We start from the raw sequence: 16,032 nt of genomic DNA on the forward strand, positions 1-16,032 counted from the left end.
CAAAGGTCAATCCATAGCGTCACATAGTCCCTACAGTGCCCCTATATAGACTCTCCATGACCCCCACAAGACACCACAGAACTCTCCCTCATAATGCTGTCCCTTAGTGTACCTACACGTTTCATGGTTGTCAATACTAATCTGAAGTCAACCTTTGTCCTGAGTTTAGATCATAGATAAAGGCTATTTGGCTCCAACCCAGAAGGGTCCTATTCAGCAACTGAGGCAGAAGGTTCTCTACGACTGTGGGTTGGAGCCAGTACTTAGCCCTTATCTATAGTCTATAACTCAGGGACAACATTTTGGAGGGAGAGTTCTGAGGAACTGAAAAAATCAGTCTATGGACATGTAATATACATTCCATAGTGATGTGATATACAGTCCATGGTCATGTGAATAACACACAAGTGCACAGTAATCAGACATGTGCCTGGTAACGATCTGTGTGTCTATCACATGACCATGGACTGTATATCACATGATCATGGACTGATTTTTATCCATTGGAAGTAACAGAATGAATGACAACAAGCAGAGATCTAGAAAACCATGAGGACTTGATACAGAAAGTATATTGGAAAAATTCTACAACTTTTAATTACACAAACAATAATGTTTGTGTTTCAATATTAAAAAAAGTTACAAGATATAAAAAATATAACACATATAAAAGTACATAAAAAAGTGAAACACATATGTATCAGGTATCCCTGTGTCTGAAAACATCTGTTGTACAAACTTAAAAAATTAGTTTGCCATATTATGAATACCATAGCAGGAAAACCAAAATTAACCACCATTTTTCTGCTGTTTCACCTACTTAAAACTTTGGATAAAAAGTGACCATAGCAATAGACATTCCACAAATTGGCAGAAATAACAGTACATCTGGCCCCACAAAAAAGTCCTTATGCATCCTCATACTTGAAATATAAAAAAGTTACAGGTGTCACAATATGGCGATTCGAAAGAAATGGTTTTTGTAATGTCTTGTATTTTTTTTTAATGGGGTTAATCTATATAAATTTGGTATCACTGGACTCATACCAAAGCATAGAATACATGTGACATGTCATTTTGGCTGCACAGTGAATGCCGTAAAACAAAGTCTGAAAGAAAGTTGCGCAAATGCAGGTTTCTCAAATTCTGCCACATTGTTTTGGTTTTTTTTTTTTGGTTTTTTTTTTACTAAGTGGTACCACAGTGAAGTACAAGTTAGCCTGCCAAAATTAAGCCCTCATAAAGATACATACAAATTAAAAAGTTATGACTTTTTCAAAGACAGGAAGTCAAAAACAAAAAAATTTAGGGAAGTGTAAATCATCTCCTATTACTTGAATTGGACCTGCACGCCATGCCCACGTATGCTGATCTGTGTGGGGTCAAGATGCCAAACCCTGCAAAGATCACATACTGATGTCCTATCATGTGGATAGGTCCTAAATATGAAATAAAATATTGGGGCCACACAACCTCTCACAACCAAGTTTGTAATGTAAAACTTTGTCAAAAATTATAAACATAGTAGAACATTTAACGTGGCTTATTTTATAATTTTTTTTACATTTTTTTTAATAAATGCAAAGTATGATGACTAAAATTTACCACTAACATAAAATACAACAAATCAGGAAAAAAACAGTCTATGAATCATTTGGACAGGTACTTGCATTATGAAGGTATTCTCACATAAAGCAAAAGATTTAAAAGTTCTAAAATGAAGTCTGAGCCTAAAGCCCAAACTAGAGCACATTGTTAAGGGGTTAAGAAGTCAGATAAACCCTTTAAATGTCATAGTTTTCAGCTACCCTCCTAAAAAAAGAGGAAAATGAGATCAATGTGCAACTAGACGAGCGTGTACCCTGAACGTTCCTACTGTATAATACATCCATCCATTGTGAGGGCCTCCTAATTTGTATGCAGATGGTAGTAAAGCCGGCAAGCAGGTGTTTAATTGGTACAAGGGTGTAAAAGGTCAGGCCTGAGCTCCCATCTTTCATTAAAGGTATGTTTACCATGGAGAAAGCAGCAAGCCAGCGTCAGTAGTTCCTGGCTGGTGTGAGCTTTTGCTAGTTGAGGTCCCCAGAGAGATGATGCTTTTAGAGGCTGACTGTAAGAGTATTGTGCAGCTCCAGCCTCACGTGACGTGAAGGAACGTCTCCTCATCTCCCCCATTGATTTGAGGACTATTGTTTGAGCTGTATGATAAATGGAAAGCTCGTGCTCATACATTGTGAATCCAATTAAACTGTCAGTTTAGCAGCCATGTCTTCCAGCACTTCCCCGCACACAGACATCAACAAGAGCCGGATTGTTACAGCTGTTGGGATGTGTTTTATCTACCACATTCTGGCTCAATGTGGGCATGAAATCCGCCTGCCAAGTGAAATCCAAGCAAGCTTATTCCATTATATAATGAAAAGCAGGTAGCATTCAGGCTATGCCTATTCAGATCCGCAAAGATGACCCTTCTAGTATATACCAGGCAGATATTTGGGTACATGAGCCCATACACAATACACAATAGTAAATACATAGACATTGTAGGCAGTCTAACAATAGAGATACATCTCTAGCATCTATGTCTATATTGGAGAACACAGATCCATGAGCATTATATTTTTACTGTTTGGGTTGCCTGCTATGTCATTCTTATACCTCTTCTCCCCTTCATATACCGTATATACTATGAGAAAATCATGTGGTTTTATATGTCAGGACATAATAAAGAACATCTGATCCTTACAAGGTTTAAAGATTAGATAAATGCAACCTCATATTAACAACAATGCACACCATATACTAACATTTCATTATTTATTCATCACTGCCGCCATTATTAATTCACTGCTACCTTAGCCCTGCACCTGCAATCCTCCAGGTTCCTCACCAGGGACACCTCTCATGGGCCCAATTTTCTACCCATTACTGACCACTGGCAGTTGTCCTGCAACTCATGTCTACTTGCCTGAGGAAAGGCTAGTTTATAATTCTTCCCAGATTATCAAACAGCAACAAGCTTCTCTAAGATCATTGCTGATGTCTTTGTTCCTTGGAATTGTTTGATCAAACAACTGATTGCTAAACCAGCAAACTGCCAAAACTTCTGCATTAATAGACGTGGTTACACATGTTGTTAATCAAGTAGGCAAGGGCATTTTATTAACAGCATCTGACTGCTACTTACGCTCTGTAAGGGTGTTCTTAATTTTTCACAAACTGGTTCTGCATTTTGGCTTACTTTTTATTAAATAAGTAAATAATGACATAGTGTAATTTGTCACGTTCTTGTTTATTTGGGGTTATACTTACCAAATTTTAATACTTTCTAAGGACCAGATTTTTTTTTCATTTTAATATGTCCTAATCAGGGGTGAACCTGCCCTTTTCTCCACCCAAGGCGGATGGCAGAAAGCCGCCCCTCCCCCCCGGAGGAGGGGTGTGGCGCCGCGAAGGAGGCAGGGCAAAGCAAAGGGGCGGGGCTTAACTGCATTCGCAGGCAGAGAGCAGGCACGGAGAGGACCTGCTCTCTGCCTGAGCGTGAGGGGAGGCTGCTGGAGCAGCGCTGCCTCAGCGGCCTCCCCAATCCACCGCTCAGTGCTAAGCCAGTCCAGGACAGCTTGTCCTGGACTGGCTTAGGAGGCAAAATGCCGCCCTCTCTGGGGCCCTGGCATAGCGCCGCCTGTAGCGGTCGCTTCAGGTCGCCTCATGGGAGGTGCGGTGCTGGTCCTAATACATAAAACCATAGAATTCAAAGACTGTACTTAGCTTTTCTGATTCTGACTGTATGTCAATGTTGAATAGGTTTCTGTTTCTATTATAGTTCAGAGTTACATTCTACACCGAGGTAGAAAAGCATGACAGCCATGATTCATGACCACCGCTTAGCTGCATTATATATCAGATTCTGAAAAAGAATAGTAAATCTTGTCTCACCAGTCTCATGCTCCAGTCTCCTTCCCCCATGCTTTGAACTCCAGCTCTGTTTTCAGCTTGGATCCTGTATATAAACACAAGCCCATCACACAACTGACCTGCACTTGACCCTTAGGCTGTATTCACGTTGAGTAACGCTGGCGTTTTTTGTGCTTATTTTTGCACATAGCGCCGCGTTAACGCCGGGCAACGTCACCGCAAAATAGCGCAGCGTTAACGCGGCGTACATGCGGCATTAACGCGGCGCTATGTGCAAAAATAAGCACAAAAAACGCCAGCGTTACTCAGTGTGAATACAGCCTTAAAGTAAGGACCACTGAGGAAAACAATAGTTAGAAAAAAAGGAGGGGAGGTATAGATAGAAATGACCGTACCAACTTATAATGAATTTACTTATAAATAAATGTATTATTAACTACCTACAAGAGTTGGAATGGTGTTCCCATGGGCCCTCATCCAATAAATACTCTTGAGGGCTCATTCATTATCCTGTGTGGAGGGGCCACTATGAGACATTATACTGTGTGAGGGCAATCTGGGACATTATACTGTGTGCACTATGGAACAATATTCTCAAAGAGCAGAAACATTAATAAAAAAAAAAACAAACATTCTCACCTGTCCCCAAGGTACCAGTGTCTGACACTGCAGCCCATTTGGTCGCACCACAAGTGACCACTGAGGCCAATTAGGCAGTCGCTGGCAAGCAGCACTTTTCTCTCTGCATGTCTATAGGGTCCGTGTGGTTTCTTAGCTAACCGCTTTTTATAGGTTTCCGTTTGGGGGGTCCCCCAATGGATTACCGAACACAGATGTAAACTGGGCCAACCATTGAGGAGGTATTTGTGCTGACCCTGCCTACTTGCACTGAACCTGCCCATTAAATAGGCACAATTTTTTTTCTAGGACCACATTTATGTCCCAATCCGCCTCTGACTACATATCATGCTATACAAAACCTACTCAGATTATTTGTGTTGTTTTCGGTTGCATAAATAACCTATGTAACAAATATATTCACATATGATATAAAGGTGTCACACTTTGGAAAGAAGGGAAGGAGTGGAGGCAAAGGTGTAACGTAGTACTAGGTCTACGAGTCTAAAGCTACGCCTCCGCTGGTTAGGTAGTGCCCTTATACATTCCTTGTGACATCCCAGAGTAATGACATTTTATAAAATGTCGGAAGGAATCTCAAGTTTAACACAAAGCCTTCAGTCTGCTGCCGGCTAAAATCATTGTCTGTGTACAGATAATAACATTCACTTGTTGCCTTCATAATGGCAGCTCTCACATCCGGAAATGCTGACCGCTGTTTATTTTCTGGGTTTTTCTTATAGCAAGTGCATTGATTTTGCAGGTGTTTAACTGAATATGATTTCCTACCAGGCAATGATTTCCATCTCACATAAATCTGTGATATATCAGCTGTCATAAAATTGCCTGGGAGCCGAGAAAGGGAAGCAATTCATAGGGTTTCTATCTTGTAATAACATCCAGACAATCAGGCAGGGATTCATGAAAGTGCTAATAGTAGAAACACAAGAGGAAGTTATGTATAGCATAGCAAGGCTGTTAATATGGTTTTAATAAAAAAGATATTTGGAATGGAATCTTTGAAAACGTGCAGCGCCCAAATGTCTTAAAGAGGACCATTCAGGTCCTCAGGCAATTACGGTTTTATACACTGCTAGAAAGACAACAGTGCGCTGAATTCAGCGCACTTTCAGCTTTCTCGTTCTGTGCCCCCACTGAAGAGCTATTGGTGCCGTTACCATAGCTTTTTAGTGTCAGAAGGGTGTTTCTGACAGTCTGTGAGGAATGCCCCTCCTGACAGTAGAGTCCATAGCACTGTTCTGTTACAGGGGGCGTTCCATACCATCCAGCGATGAAGCTGAGTGGTGAAGAACACCCCTCCCCCCCACCTCTGACAGTATTTGACCATAGACTAGTACCTTTGACAGTATAGCTCTATGGACTCTACTGTCAGGAGGGGCGTTTCTCACAGACTGTCAAAAATGCCTTCTGACAGAGAAGAGCTACGGTGTATAAAACCGCAGGTGCCCAAGGACATGAAAGGTCCTACAACCCCTTCATTCAAGGAGTGGCTACAGGATTTCCTTCTCATCAGGAGGAAGGACGGGGGGTTTTTTTACAGCAGATTCTGTTTTTTCAGTTGCTTTCTGTTCTACTTCCTACCGATGTTCTCTCATGTTTTATGGTTCTTGTTGGGTTCTTTGATTCTTGTTGACTTGGGTACCATGGTCAGGGTTTTGTTTTGCTGCATTTCAGGTTTTTTTTTTTTTCATACCTGTTTTCCCCTTCACATGCCTGTTCTCGGATTTGTTGGTTTACCTATGCACTGGCTAATGGCATTGTATATGCTTTTTCTTGTGTTTTATGCTTTGGATCTGTTTTGTTCCATATAAGATTTCATTAAAACTTGGTTACACTCAAAGGTGGCGCATTTTTGGTGCGTGGCATTTTTTCCAACCTGTTTGCCACTTTTTGTAAAAGTGGTTGGGGCAGGGGAAGACCAGGACAGAAACACGTCAGCCCAAATTTACGATTTGGCTGAGGCGCCACATTGTAGATTGTTTTGTTTTTTCACATTTTGCAGCTTCTTTTGCGCTAAAGCCAGGAGTGGATTTAGTAGAAGTGTAAGATTTTCCTATAGTTTTCCCATTCCTTTCGTAGCTATTCTTGGCTTTGGCTCAAAAAACTCTGCAACAAAAAAAGCTGTGTTTTTTTGTCCCATACAATATATGCCATAGCATGGGGGGAAAAAATCAAAATGGCTTAATTGGCATTTTTTCACTGATTTACCTCCCTAAAGAATGAGATCAGAAGTGATCAAAATATCATACACTCCCCAACATGATATTGATAAAAAGACACCTTACACAACTCCATTCACGGAAATATAAAAAAAAAGTTACAAGTGTCAGAATTTTTGTAAAGTTATTAAAAAATGAAAAGAACTATATAAATTTGGCATTACCGTGATTATACTGACCCAGGGAATAAAAGGAACACAGCATTTTAGCAAACAGTGGAAGCTATAAAAACAAAACCCGTAACAAAATGGTGGCATTGCATTTTTTTTGATCAATTCCACCTCATTCAGATTTTTTTTTCCTGCTTCCCAGTACATTTTACAGTATAAGGGTGCATTCACACTGAGTAAACGCTAGCTTATTCTGAACGTAAAACACGTTCAGAATAAGCGGCGTCTAAAGCAGCTCCATTCATTTCTATGGGAGCAGGGATACGAGCGCTCCCCATAGAAATGAATGGGCTGCTTCTTTCACTCCGTGCAGTCCCATTGAAGTGAATGGGGAGTGCCGGCGTATACGGCAAGCTCTGCTCATGCCGGAGCGTACACGCCGGCACTCCCCATTCACTTCAATGGGACTGCACGGAGTGAAAGAAGCAGCCCATTCATTTCTATGGGGAGCGCTCGTATCCCCGCTCCCATAGAAATGAATGGAGCTGCTTTAGACGCCGCTTATTCTGAACGTGTTTTACGTTCAGAATAAGCTAGCGTTTACTCAGTGTGAATTCACCCTAATAATTGGTACCACTTTGAAGTACAACTTGTCACGCAAAAATCAATCCCTCAAATGACTACGTAAATGGAACAATTAGAATGTTATGGCTTTTGGAATCCCGGGAGTAAAAAGAAAACACAAAATTGAAAAATATCTCGAATATGCAAGGGTTAATGCCTAATGCTCTCACCCGTCACAGGATAAGAGAAATGGACATTAAAGAGGACCTTTCATGGTTTGGGGCACAGGCAGTTCTATATACTGCTGGAAAGGCAACAGTGCGCTGAATTCAGCGTACTGTTGGCTTTCCTGATCTTTGCCCTGGGTGAAGAGCTAGCGGTCCTGGTACCATAGCTCTTTACAATCAGAAGGGCGTTTCTGACACTCTGTCAGGAACATCCTTCTGTACAAGCAGCACCAATAGCGCTGTACTGTATGAGCGGGGAGGAATGCCCCCTCCTTCTGCTCACAGTACTCGTCCATAGAGGAGTATTATCAGGAGGGGAGGGGGCATTCCTCCCCAGTCTCAGAGCACAGCGCTATTAGCGTTGCTTGTACAGAAGGACATACCTGACAGAGTGTCAGAAACGTCCTTCTGACTGTAAAGAGCTACAGTACCGGGACCGCTAGCTCTTCACCCGGGGCACAGATCGGGAAAGCTGACAGTGCGCTGAATTCAGCGCACTGTCAGCTTTCCAGCAGTATATAGAACTGCCTGTGCCCCAAACCATGAAATGTCCTCTTTAAATGACATATATAGATGAAATCATGAAAGCTTATGTAATGTTTTTTACTATTCTATTGGAATGAACAGACTTTTTCTTCCGTTACCTAAGTAAGCAAACATGACGGAAGATAGCATCTGTCATGTCGTTTACATCAGAGTCAATAGGAATGGACACAGACAGAGGGGGCTCCCTCTGTGTCCATTACTTTAATATAGTTAAAGGGGTCCAGGCAAAAATGGATAATCCGTTTAAGTATTAAATCAGCATGGGTCTGGTCTTTTGGTTTTCATGCTGATGTCTGGCAGAAGTGCCAGTCACACGTGACCATTGAGGCCAATCAGCGGCCTCAGCATTAGGGATCGGTGACGTCAAAGCCAGTGAACCATTTCACTTTGAGAAGATGCTAGACCGCGCTGGGAGGACACTGAAGCATCGGGGACAGGTGATTGTGATTTTTTTTTCACCTCCCCATTTGTTCAGGCATTTAAAAAAATTAACATTAAAACATTAACATCGGTAGTGTGAACATAACCAAGGTCTAAAATAGTTAATGCATGTGATATAAAGCAATTACTTCAATGCAGCAGAATTCTTATACATTTTCACTAATAAATCTGGTCCAATCTTCTTTATTATAACAAGGGTTACACAACACTGAATTGCCTCCAGGTTGTTTGTATTTTTTAATGACGCTTTAATATTGCCACAGCTCACGTACAACATATATACCATCTTGAATATAGAAATGTGCAAGAGCACCAAATGTTGCTATGGAGTCCTAAACTAAAGAAGAAATCTGGGCAATGGAGGGGGCAGTGGAGAAATGACAGCAGACTACTGAGACACCAGGAATAATTGAAGAAGCAAATACAGCAATATTCATAGCCTTGCCATTTCTTTCCAGATGCTGGCTACAATGACACCGACTTGTCCTATGTTGGCTGGGAAGTCTCCATCCATAGTCTGCACTATCGGCCCCATGGTGTCATTCTCAGAATACAATCACACTCATTTTTCAAAACAGAAGACTTGACCTTGTTTGCCATAGCAACAGATTATAGCTATAAATATACTAAAAGGGAGTATATACACATACACTGCAGTATGAAGTAACAGACTCATTGGCATGGGGTGAAGGCAGAGTGATGGTGTTGTACGGCTATGTAAACCTTTGGATCCCCAGCTGTGGCATAACCACAACAAAGGCTGTCAGGACACAATGGGAGTTGTAGTTTTTACAAGCGCTACGGATTGGGAACCACTGCTGTAGAACATCTTGGAAGACTTTAGACCCTCTCAAGTAACCAAGACCTACAGTGGATGGCAGAGTACGTTTCAGCATTACTAAATATTAAGACCCACAGCCATATTGGCTACTTCACAATGAAGGTTAAAGGGGTAGTAAAGGATTAGAAAAAAAAAATCATAAAACTACCATAATCATACAATATGAAGACTTTCCATTCAATGTACTAACCAGCTTCCAAGTCAGTACAACACAGCAGACTTTAGACCATTGGTCACCAATCTTTTGTGTTTTAGTTATTGCAAAACTGCAAGATTATATTGACTTATTACAGAAGACAACATCCATGCTTTAATAAGGACCCCCCTTGCAGAAAGCTGCTATTTTGCGTTAAACGCAGGAGTGGCTACAAATGGATATGGGAAATATATAGGAAGTACATATACTTCTCTCCTCTTCTCAATCCACTGCAGGCCGTGGTTCAAAAAAAGGCAGCAAAATCAGCAACGAAAAAAGGCAGCTTTTCTGCTACATGGGGCCTCAGCCTAAATCTAAGTACAAGAGTGATATAATATTTCCAACTCAGCTATGACTGGCAGTCAGGCCAGGGCACCATGTGGCATACACTCAATGGTTTGGCTACGCTGGAAACGCTGTGGCAAAAACCATGACATTTTACAGTCCCTGTAAAGTGAATGGGATTCAAATCCCATCCACACATTGCAGAAAAATACCTGCAGCGGAAATGCTGCGATTTCCAAAACCATTGCATTTTTGGAAATTGCAACATGTAAATTATACCTATACGGAAACACTGGCGGTTTCCAGATAGGTATAACTGAAGCAGAAAGTCTGCAAAGGAAAATTCTGTTTTTTCAATGCAGCCCGCTACGTGGGGCCTTAGCCTCAAACAGTATTTTCTCATACATCACAATGGAAAGGAGAGCAGGAGACTGGGGACTATTAAGGCTCAGTCACATGAAAGGTGGAATCTGCTGCTGATTTTGAGGTGAATTCTGAACCAAAATTCCCAGCAGATTCTGCACTGATTCTGCCTCCAATGAAGAGGAATCTGGGGTGGATGTTCCTGTATGTATTTATGTGTGCTATACCATGTATATATATAACTTGCATATGCATTAGTAATATGTAGATTTGTGCTTAATGTGTAATACATATGCATCTGTATGTTTATATTTTCTATGTATATAATTTTGTATCTGCATAATGTGTATACGTGTTAGGGTGCATTCACACTAAGTATACGCTGAGCTGATTCTGAATGTAAAGCACGTTCAGAATCAGCGCGTACAAAGCAGATCCCATTAATTTTAATGGGAGCCGGCATACGAGCGTTCCCCATTGAAATGAATGGGCTGCTTTTTTCCCTATTGGTTTCAATGTGATATGCGCGTCTTAGGCTTTATTCACATTCATGTACGGCTAGGTTCACTTCACCATTTTCCTATATGACTTATGCATTTGTTTAAAAACAAAAACATTGACTACTATATAAAATAGATACCTTTTCCATGGCATTATCTGCATCTGGATTTTTTGCCATATGCTCCTCATGAATTCTACTGACAGAGATGATAGTGATGAATTCTATTGCGGAGTCATCGGAGTACTTTTGCTAGTAACAGCTAGATGAGTTGCACCTAAAGTCAGCAGTGTACAGTGTGAAGAGGAAAAGGCAAAAACTGCACCTTGGGGTGACCCTGTGCTACACTCACAGTGTCCGTAATATGGCGCTCATTCTGATCACCATGCTGCCAATTTACTAAGACTGGTGTAAAGAATGTCAATCTAAATGAACAGCAGTGTCAGAGTGAAATGTGCTAAAAGTATTAAGATTAGTGCACTTGTAAATAATTTTGGTGCATCTAAGGTGGTCCATTCACTAGAAATTGAAATTTATGCTAGCTAGAAACAAGCATGGATTTCAGCCATTATTTGCACCAGTAAATTACTTGAGGTACGAAGCCCAATTTTAAAAAGAATGACAAGTGTGGTGCAAAAAGGAGAAAAGTCACGATTTTATGGCGGTGAGCCAAAAACTACTACTTAAGACATTTCTTGTCCAATCATATTTTTAAGTGTATTTATATCAGACAACTGATATAAATACATTAATAAATCTCCCCTTGACAGATCAGATAAAACTTGCTGTCTACAGCCACCACTAGGGGAAGCTCAGTGCATAGGAATTAATACAACTACCGCTGAACTTAATGGACGTTGTATAAAACATCATACACTATTCTCCAACTAGTGGCGGCTGCACAACTCTCATGGACCCCATAGCAGCTGTGTGGTCTATTTACAACATAGGCATGCCAGTGATTATATGCAAGTTGAATATCACGTAGGGCGAAGCCAGACCCAATACTGCAGAAGAAATTGAGCTATAAGCTATTGCACACAGCACACCACTGAGCCACCAATATAGTGGGGGAAAATAGATTGCTTTTTAATTGAAGTTATTTGGTAAACTTCGTACATTAAAGAGGTTTTCTAGGCAAAAAAAAAAAAAATCATTTTTCAAAAAAGGTCTGTTAGTGTTATTAATAAGTGCACCCAAATAACTTTGAGTGATTTCTGTGTCTCTCTGTGAGCTCCTGGCATTTTCTGCATTTGTTTACTTGGGTATCTTCCTATTCCTACCATGATGTCTTGGGTCACTCAGAACTCAGATCTCAAACCACTTTCCTCTCTAATTCCCTCTCCCTTACTTTCTCACTCACACCCCCTCCTTGTTTCCCTAGTTATCCCACCCACTACTAGCCCTTCCTAACTTACTCAACACCCTCCACCCCATCATACTTACCTTTCTTCCGAGAACAACCTTCTGGGCACGGGACATCACTACTTCTGGGCTGGAACCTCCTCTTCTTGACGTCTGCCATCCGCCCACGTCTTCGCAATAGAACCGGAGTGCCGGCTACTGCACATGCAGACAATCCAACTCTATTGCTCAATCGTAGGCAGCTGACAGATGTCAAGAAGAGGAGGAGCAGCCGCCCAGAAGGAAGTGACGTCCCACATCCATAAGGTCCTGCCCGATAGACAGATGATGTCTTGTTTCCAGAAATAGGGAAATGGAACATCACCAGAAAATGTTGGCAGGTGGCGTGCTGTTATTGGAAAAAGCAGTCAGGATTCCCTAATCCTGGACAACCCCTTTAGTCGCTTGCCAAAAACCCCATACTTTTATGGCGGATGTTGGCACTTTAAATACGCCATAGCCACCATGTCTCCACTGCATTACATAATACCCACAAACAAATGGGACCACTATGTTCGAAAAGATCGTCATCCCCCAAAGCAAAATTTGAGGGCAGCGATCTGTTCCCATGACAGCTGGGATCCTATTGATGGTTCCCAGGCTTGGTATTACTATAGTTCTATTACAGCAGCCTGTAATAAACGGATTTTACATTATACTGCAATCAGACGCCCTAGGATTCAACAAAATAATCTGAAAAAAATTGTGAAAAAAACCTCTGTGAATCACCCTACTTTCCTAAGATCAGAAATAAAAATAAAGTGAAACATAAACATATCAGGCCTGAACTACATATATATATATATCTATATCTATCTATATATATCTATCTATCTATCTATATATATATATATATATATATATTATATATATTTTTTTTTAATATATTTTTATGTATTTTTTTTTTTCTTTCTTTTTTTTTTTTTCTCATATGGTGAACACTATGGTGGGAAAAAGAAGTAAATGGCCAAACCCCCTTAATTTGTTGATTTGGCACCTCAAACAAATTGACGGTGATCAAAATGTTGGAAAAATCTCCAAAATAGTATCAATTTAAAAAAAAAAGAGTATTTGCTATGCAAAAAAGATGCTTTAACAGTTTTGTACAAAGAATATGGTGACTCTGAGAATTGTTTTTATTTTTCAAACTTTTAGATTTTTGTGAAGATATTAAAACATAACAAAACATATAAATTTGGCATTGCCGTGATCGTATAGAATATAACCTCTCATTCTGGCTGCACAATGAACACCATAAAAACAAAACCCATTAGAAAATAGTGCAATTCTTATTTCACCCCCATTCTGGATTCTTCTCTGGCTTCCCAGATTACAGAATATTACAGACTATATTACAGAATATTAAATGTTACCAGTATGAAGTACAATCTGTCTTACAAAAAATAAGCCCTTATACAGTTCCATGAATGCGAAAAAAAAACACGAGTTATGGCTTTTGGAAGATGGGTGGTAAAAAATAAAATTGGTTATAGCAGGAAAGTGGCTATGCTGTAAGTGGGTTAGTAGGCCTCATTCCCTGTAAGTAGACCTCATTCCCTGTAAGTAGACCTCATTCCCTGTAAGTAGACCTCATTCCCTGTAAGTAGGCCTCATTCCCTGTAAGTAGGCCTCATTCCCTGTAAGTAGACCTCATTCGATGTAAGTAGGCCTCATTCCCTACTACACGTACACCTTTTGTACACCAGATACATGCTTTATATATTACATGATATTCCAGGGACAAGCTACTTCTTCATGGTAATTCCCTCGTGTGATGGACGTCACATTCCGTCCCATTATACAATAGTGGGATGAGTATTAGCGGTCGTGTACCACTGTTAGTAATACATATATTTCCCTGTTTACTCAGATATCTAGGGCTTCTACTGTTCGTACAGTCAGTTTCCCTGGAAACAAAGCACAGAAACATCTTCCTGACAAAGAAAACTCTGAATAAAATCCACGTACATGAGTGTGCATAGTCACACTGAGATACGGTCTCTATTATTCCTACAGTTACATTGTGTCACTATTACATTACATCTGCACACTATCTCAACAACAGACAGTTTTATGTGAGTCTGGTCAGCTAAGCCAAGCATGACTGTGCATGGGGAATCAGCCAAAATAGCTGTTCAGCAGCCAGCTTAAAGGGGTTGTCTAGGATAACCCGTTTTGGACAAAAAGTCCAAGCAATGTGAAAAAAACAAAAACATATTCACCTGTCACTGGTGCTTTGGTGCCTCTTCAGTATCCTGCTGCTCATGGGATCTTGTTATGGCATAAATCCTCACCACACGTGACCACTGAGGCCAAGGGAAGGAACTGCGATGTCACTTGCATACGTCACCGGGGACAGGTGAGTATGTTTTGGGGTTTTTTCACATTCCACGACCTACTGCCAAAAATGGTTTATCGTGGACAACCCGTTTAAGGGTACATTCACAATTGGAAGAGTTGTTGCAGATATTGAAAATCTATTGTGTAGATCTCAGTGCAGTTGTTTCTGTGCTATCTGCATGGATTTCTGCACCAAATCTGCAACATGTGAACAAACAAAGTTTGGCTTTCTCCCTGTTTGACTAGTGTAACACAAACAGTTTACTTTATTTCCCCATATAGTAGTGTATATATGATGACATGGCACAAATTCTAACATATTAATTTGCAGAAACATGACAAAAACTCTAAGTACAATGATCAATAACAATACAATAATAACAGGATGTAAAGATGTAAAATAAAGATGTAAAGATGTAAAATAAAGACCTGTGACCACTATATCTTGTCCAAAATGTCAAGGAACTTTCTGTTACAGTTATATGTATGGGGAAGCCACCGGCATTTCCATAGATACAGTCCTATGAAAAAGTTTGGGCACCCCTATTAATCTTAATCATTTTTTTGTTCTAAATATTTTGGTGTTTGCAATATGCATTAAACCAAAATTTGACCGGTGCAAAAGTATGGGCACCTCAACAGAAAAGTGACATTAATATTTAGTAGATCCTCCTTTTGCAAAGATAACAGCCTCTAGTCGCTTCCTGTAGATTTTAATCAGTTCCTGGATCCTGGATAAAGGTATTTTGGACAAACAATTCAAGTTCAGTTAAGTTAGATGGTCGCCGAGCATGGACAGCCCGCTTCAAATCATCCCACAGATGTTCAATGATATTCAGGTCTGGGATGGCCATTCCAGAACATTGTAATTGTTCCTCTGCATGAATGCCTGAGGATTTGGAGCGGTGTTTTGGATCATTGTCTTGCTGAAATATCCATCCCCGGCGTAACTTCAACTTCGTCACTGATTCTTGAACATTATTCTCAAGAATCTGCTGATACTGAGTGGAATCCATGCGACCCTCAACTTTAACAAGATTCCCGATGCCGGCATTGGCCACACAGCCCCAAAGCATGATGGAACCTCCACCAAATTTTACAGTGGGTAGCATGTGTTTTTCTTGGAATGCTGTTTCTTTTTGGACGCCATGCATAACGCCTTTTTTTATAACCAAACAACTCAATTTTTGTTTCCAAAATGAAGCTGCCTTGTCCAAATGTGCTTTTTCATACCTCAGGCAACTCTATTTGTGGCGTACGTGCAGAAACGGCTTCTTTCTCATCACTCTCCCATACAGCTTCTATTTGTGCAAAGTGCGCTGTATAGTTGACCGATGCACAGTGACACCATCTGCAGCAAGATGATGCTGCAGCTCTTTGGAGGTGGTCTGTGGATTATCCTTGACTGTTCTCACCATTCTTCTTCTCTGCCTTTCTGATATT

This window comes from Leptodactylus fuscus, chromosome 7, assembly GCF_031893055.1.
Source record: "Leptodactylus fuscus isolate aLepFus1 chromosome 7, aLepFus1.hap2, whole genome shotgun sequence".
Taxonomy (NCBI): domain Eukaryota; kingdom Metazoa; phylum Chordata; class Amphibia; order Anura; family Leptodactylidae; genus Leptodactylus; species Leptodactylus fuscus.